Here is a 7,027-nt window from a genome sequence, read left to right on the forward strand (position 1 = left end):
ACGGGCCAGTCTGAGCCCGCACTCTCCGGAACCCCGCCTCCAGGCTTCTCCATCCTGATAACTGCAAGCTCCTCCCTGTTTCCCTCTCAGCTCCTGGGGTTAGAAGACTGCCTTGCCCTGCTCTTCTCTATCCTTGAGCGTCCTAAGGAGGACTGAACCAATTCCCCCCATCACATTCTCTCCGTTGAAATGCCCAGTGTAGTTTCTGATTTCTGACTGTACATTTCCCGGCAAATCTCTCCTGATGTGTGACTCACCTTTTCACTTTTTTTCTGGAGGCTTTTATTACAGAGAAGGTAGTTCATTTTAATGAACTAGAATGCATCATCGATCCTTTATTCATGGGTTTTAGGCACGTGTCTTAAGGAAGACATCCGTTTATGCCAAGTTCCTTCAGGGTGTTTCTCTTATATTTTCTTCTAAAAGTTTAAAAGATTTTGTCTTTTATATCCAAGTCTTCGATCCACTTGGGGATTATTTTGTGCACGGGTATCCAGCTGTCCTGGCACCCATCCTTTCCCTCTCTCAGCCTGCCATGCCACCTCCCCCATAGAGCAAGTTTCTCTCTATGGATGGCTCCATTTCTGGAATCTTCAACCTGCTTTATTGGTCTTGTGTGTCTATCCTCGTGTCAGCACTACACTGCCTTGCAGCTTTATGGTAAGTTTTCATATCCAATAGGGCTAGTTTTCATGTCTAGCTCGTTTTCTTTAGGAAAACCCTATCTGTCCCCAGCCCTTTCTCTTCCTGCATAACCTTTAGCACTAGAATGTCAAGCACTATGGTAATCCTGATTGGGATTTTGATTGGAATTGCATTAAATCTACAGATGAATTTGGGGAGCATTAACGTCTTTACCAAATTATTATTTTGTCCTATCCAAAAACATAACATATTTCTTTGTTCACTTAGGTCTCCTTTAATGTCTTTCAAGGAAACTTAAAAATGGTCTAAACAAAGGTTTGGGGGGCACCTGGGTGGCTCAGTTGGTTGGGCATCTGCCTTCGGCTCAGGTCGTGGCTTCAGGGTCCTGGTCTGCTTCCTTCTGCACCTCCCCTCTGCTTATGCGTTCACGTTCGCGCTCTCTCTCTCTCAAATGAATAAATAAAATCTTTAAAAAAAAAAGGTTTTGTACAGCTTAAATTTGTTCCTAGGGAGCCTGTATTTTTCTTACAATTTAAAATGACATCTTTTCAAATATTTTATTTCTAATTCTTCATTACTGGTGTACAGAAGTAGATTTGATTTTAATACCTTTATGTTTTATCCTGAAGTTTATTAAACTTGATAATTCAAATAATTTGTGGTTGTTTTCTAGTGGGATAATCACAGTATCCATGAATAATGGCTGTTTTATTTCTTCCATTCCATTCCCCTCCCCTTCTTTTGCCCTAACACACCATCTCTGGTTTTAGGTACAATCCTTTCCTTGTTTCTAGCTCTTGAGAGAAGGCTTCCAACATTGCCCCACTGAGTATCATGACTCGTGGAGTGGGGTCTTTGTTGTTGTATTGTTGTTGGCGCTCTCCTAATGGATTTTTTGAGTCTCTCTCTCTCTCTCTCTCTCTCACTTTTTTTAACAAGAGAAATTTTAGTTTGGGGATTTCTCTGAATCCTTCCCTGCTTTTTCCCTTCTCAGTAAGAGAGGAGAATGTTGCTAAGAGAGCCAGAAGACCAGCAAGGGAGAGCTGCTGGTAAGGGCGTGGTGTGGCCAGGAGCCAGCTCATCTCTGGCTATAAAGAGGGGCGCCCCAACTTGGAGGAAAGGGGTGCCAAGTTTAAAGGGGCAGACACCAAAACACCAGCGGTGTTTCTTTGGCTGGTGGCATCTCAGATAATCTGTATTTACTCCATACTTAAACGCCTTTGTGAAGTTTGCTATCTGTACGTCCATCCAACAAATTTATCATCTGCTAATTTTGATGCTTAATGTCATGGTGGGCGCTGTAGAAAATGGGGAGGTACTGCTTTTCATTTTTTCAACAAGTAGGGTTTATTACCTGTGGAATAAATGTAAGGCACTAGACTAGACTGGAAGAATGACAGGGAGATACTCCTCTTCCCTGGGGCTTTCCTTTGCAAGTCTCTGTGCCCTGCAGAGTGCTGGTTTCCCCGACACACACAAGCCAGGCACTCTCACGGCCTCTTGTGGTCCCCTGGGCGGGTGTCTTTTCTCTATGCTTTTGAAGTCAATGGTCTTTTGATTTTGGTGGTGTATTGGCCAGGGGCCAGCCAGGTTCATTCGCTGGGGCTGCAGTGCTGGGCCTCAGGGCAAGGGTCCGTCCAGCAGAGGCATCTCGGGCCCTGGTTCTCGCACACAGTCCCTGCTGCTCCTCTCCAGCTGGGCTGACCTTCTGGTGGGAGGCTCCTTGGGACAGTTGGGACAGCTTCCTGGGTCCCAGAATGGGGGGTTGAGACCTCTCCGGCTAAATAATTCCAGTAATTTGTCTGGGTTCAGTCAGGACCCTGCCAAAGGTCAGGAGGTGGTGGTGGCGAGAACACAGAGCAGGGGGAGATGAGCAAAGAAGCCCGGGACCCATCCAGCGGTGTGGGGGATGAGGGTGGGAGGGAGTGTGCAGAAGCAGGGTGCAAGGAGCCGGAGCTTGCTGAGGACCACCAGGAAGGCAGAAGTGGTCCAGCTCTTAACAGTGAGTTTCCAAGCAGCGCCTTCAAAGTGGGGCTAAGAAAAACGAGGCTGCAAAATTATGAGCAAAGAAGTTTCTGGGAGCTAAAGTTAGGTGGGGGGATCTCTGTGGGGGGGAGGAATAGGGCCAAAAGGCGCTCATTTCCTAAAGGGAAACTTTCTAGAATTCAATAGAAATTTCAGTGCACAGGGGAGCTGGGTGTTGCAGTGCAGGTGAAAAGGTATTTATTAGACACCTAACAAAGTAGGGGGTATAGCTCAGGGGCAGAGCATTTGACTGCAGATCAAGAGGTCCCTGGTTCAAATCCAGGTGCCCCCTGACTCAAGCTAACTTCTAGTACCTACACCAAATGGTACCTTCAGCCTGGCCCTCGATGTTTAGCAGACTGGGACAAAGGAAAGTCCCAGAACCAGGAATGTGGTTCAAGCCGTGATCATGTTGTGTTGTTAAGATGATATAGGGACTCAAGGTGTCTGAGCAGGAGAATTACCAGGGAACATGGAGAAACACATCCATTTCCCAGGCCCCCAGTCCAGAGAGTCTGGTTTACTGGCCTGAGCTGGGGCCCGAGGAGCTTGATTTCTCAATGACACCCTCCTCCTTCCTTTTCATTCACCCACATCACAGAAACACTAGATAATTCTTCTGGGCTGCACCATTTAGCAACTGCTGTTCTGGAGCATTCTAAATGCCTTTCTAGGGTAACATCGGGGCATTTAGATGTCTTGGTCCTACACTAGGGGGAGGGAAAGCTGCAGGGTTGCCGGGTGGAAGGAGGTTGGAGCCAGGGAAGGAGGAGATGGGCAGGAATGGATCCAGTCTGCGGTGGAGCTGGTCTCATGGGCTGACCAAAGATAAACAGACGTGTTGATGGGGTGACACAGGTGCTTAGAAGCCAGCTAGAACTGGGACACAAGAGGAGACAGGGGGTCTACCTACATATCAAGTGGTCTCTCATTCAATCTACATGACTCCTACCCTATTCAGGTTTTTACTTCTGAAGGACTGCCTTTCCATCGCTGGGTCTTGTGAACTTGAGTTTTCCTGCAAGGAGAGAAGGGAGCTCGGATGGTGGAGATCTTTGCCAGAGAGCCTCTCCAGCTTCTTGTGGCTGCAGGTGAACTTCTCCAGGACTGACTGAGACCCCCTGTGAACACTTACCCTTAGAGCCTTGCAGATGTCACCACACATGGCCACCTCCGTGGCAGGGAGAATGGAACTTTGACTCCTTCTGCACGCACTCCATCCCTGCTGAGCACAGGACTGTGCCCACAGCAGACCCCTAGGGCTCCAGTCGCTCTGCCCTGAGCTGCCTTTGCAGGGAGTGCGTGCACAGAGCAAGGGGCCTTAAGGAAAGGCAGCGAGGGGGCCCTTTGGGGAGCACGCTGACTGCCAGGAACTGGCTTCTGCCTTCGAAGGGCTGTAAGCCACTTCGCTCATGAGGCTCTGTGCCACCCTGGGGCTACTTCTCTGCCCCCTGCATCCATACAGGGACCCCGGGAATGCACTGTGGGATATCTGCTTTCCACGCGCCTGTCTCTGCTGCTCAGATGGAAAGCCCCCACCAGGGTGAGTACGCCGCAGCATGTTTTCTCAGGAAGATGAACAAGGTGACCCGGTTAGGGAGCTCTTTAATGCTGGCTGGTGGAATTTCGGAGGCAGACTGGAAAGGCAGTGGTTTCAGTTCTGTTCTAATTAGTGCTCAGTTATGCTCTGTGCCGTCATCTAGATGGTGGACCAGTTGTCCCTCGAGGGCGTTCACATTTCAGGTCAATATTCCCACGTCATGATCACATGGCGGCGGTGTTTCTCGCCCAGTCATTCCTGCAAGCTGTATCAGACTTCAAGGTGTCAATTTACTGCTCTGTTTCATTCCACTTGAAACTCTCATTCAGGACATCAGGAAACCTCTCACTCTATCTGACCTCTCCATAGACTCAAAGGCAACAGCTAAAAGCAAAAATCTAAAGCCAGGCCGGCATAACCCCTGGCAGGTCCCCCCCTCCTCCAAACAAGGGAATGATAATAGTCAGTAATAATATCATTGTAGCTACAATCTGCTTAGTCACATAAAATATTACCCTAAGAGACGAATACCGTTAAGTGGTAAGGGGTAAGGCGGTTTCTTTGCATGTTTTGAAGACTGTGGACGGAAGCTGGCGCCTCCTCCAGGAAGCCTTCTTGGCTCTTGCAGAGAGGCAGGAAGGGGCAATCAGGGCAGGAGAAAGAGCTTACACAACAGTGGGACATAAAGTGTCCCCAGGGGTGTCCTAAGTGCCTGGGGACAAAGAGAAGGAGGGGTGGGCTGGAGCTCCAAGGGAAACAGGGGCCAGAGGTTGAAGGGCTTTATATTCAAGGCTCAGAATTTGGTTTTAGTCTACTGAAACCCTCCATCCTTTCTCAGCCCTCCAGACTTTTCTTTCCCGCCTCTGCTCTCTGCAACCATTTTTATTTCTCATTGAGGTCAGGTCACTCTGCTCTGGTGGGAAAGACACTGCATTGCACCTCAGACCACTCTGCCCTTTCTCCTCCAGAAGAGAACCAGGTGGTACTATTTAATCAACATTATTTCCAGGAGTCTCTGGGAAGCTACAATCGTTGGATGAGGGCCCATGAGTGGGGCCGGAGGGAAAGGAGGGAGTTTGCCACAAGGAACTCATCTTTCTGAGGCCGGAGTAGGCTTTGTCAAGGTTCCAAACTGTGTGGTTTTTATTTGTAAACTTTACAGATTCATGACGCAGGAGATGCAAAGTAGTGAGATATTCAGAACCGTTTGTGTGCATGTTAAGTCAGACTACATGAGGGGCACTCAGAATTGAAGCAGACCTCTTGGTCCGCACTCTTACCCTAGAAGCCGTGACCCAGGGTCTCGTTGTTCTGTTGCTTTTCCTTTGTTCTCAGTGTGCCTCCCAGCTCACCAGGAGGCCTGTTCCTTTGCTAGGCAGCCTCCTTACCTGCCCTCCCCTCCACACCCCCGACCCCCCACCCTGTGTCCCTATCCTGGCCTTCAGCAGGCCCTCCTCATCCCTGATATCCCCATCAGCCAGGAGGGACTGGGGGTGGGGAAGCTAGAGTTGCTTTCTTGGAGTTCATTTTGGCTCTTGGGGTTGCTAGGGAGTGATTAAAGGTTGTGGAAAATCTTAGATATTCCAAGAAAACTAAGCAGTTGAAACAGAGGTTATCACTAACTCCAGGAAAAACAAAAAGTTTTACCAGAATTCTTAGTTCCACTTAGCACTATGAAAACTATTAACTAGTAACAGTGAAAATATTAAACATAGAAACATAGAAAATTATTTAACCAAAAATTGAGATATAGTTATAACAGAAAATTGAGAAAGGAAGGAGACATATAAGTTATAATCTTCATCATTAAAGTAAGACAATGATGTTGAAACTTGATTAAGTTAGATGTTGCATATTATGAGATATTTATATTATTTGAAATCATGGCAGCAAAGAGACTAAAAGAAACAGACAAAACAGTAAAGAGTGGTTGCCTCTGGGAAGCAGGAGGGAGATACAAAGGATTGAGGTTTTTTGTGGAAAGCTTTAAAAACACTATCTGACTTAAAAATAATTGCATAAGATACTTCAATAAAGGGCACCTGGGTGGCTCAGTGGGTTAAGCCTCTGCCTTGGGCTCAGGTCATGGTCCCAGGGTCCTGGGATCGAGCCCCATATCGGGCCCACTTCTCTGCCTGACTCTTTGCCTACTTGTGATCTCTGTCTGTCAAATAAATAAATAAATAAACTCTTAAAAAAGAGATACTTCAATAAAAGCACAAAATATAATATTAAAAACATCCATGTTCTGTGGTTGGAAGTGTAGCTCAGGATAGAGCTTTTCATTGTAGCTCAGGAGTTCTCTGGCTCTGTGTAGTCCTCATGTCTCCATGATTTTCTAGGACAACTCCTTGGTCCAGGTCAGGGACTAGAAATTTCACTAACCTCCCCAGCTGCCCCCACCACCCTCCAGGTTTGGCGAATAAGCACGCACACTGGAGAGACATCTTCAGATGTAAGTACTGCATGTGTCTCCAAAGAGGATAGGCAGCATCTCTTCAAGTTGCCGTTTTGTGGTGTAGAATAAGAGAAACTCAGACAAGTGAATCTTAAAAGCCCTTCCAGTAGTTAAAGTCAATACTCCTGGCTGCTGCTGTCATCACAGACTGAAGAACAGGGGGAGATGCAGGCATGTGGAGGGGAGAGGCTGGGGGCTCTGGGGACTGGGCAAGGACCTTTCTGGGGTGAATTTGTGGAGGAATAAATTGCTGGTTTGATCAACTCTCTGGAGACAAGTAGAAACTCCCCATGTGTTATAGGAGCTCTGGGTGTGACTATGAAGGTGAAAGGTGCTTATTAGACACTCATACCAAGCAG

The 7,027-nt window shown here is 47.6% G+C and overlaps 1 non-coding gene across 1 annotated transcript; it reads left to right on the top strand.

Annotated features, from left to right (window-relative positions):
* Positions 1–2,890: 2,890 nt before the first annotated feature.
* TRNAC-GCA lies at positions 2,891–2,962 on the top strand. Its single transcript has one exon. It is a non-coding gene; the product is annotated as a tRNA-Cys (tRNA).
* Positions 2,963–7,027: the final 4,065 nt, after the last annotated feature.

The sequence above is a fragment of the Enhydra lutris genome, unplaced genomic scaffold, assembly GCF_002288905.1.
Source record: "Enhydra lutris kenyoni isolate GAN:26980312 unplaced genomic scaffold, ASM228890v2 scaffoldscaffold37, whole genome shotgun sequence".
NCBI lineage: Eukaryota > Metazoa > Chordata > Mammalia > Carnivora > Mustelidae > Enhydra > Enhydra lutris.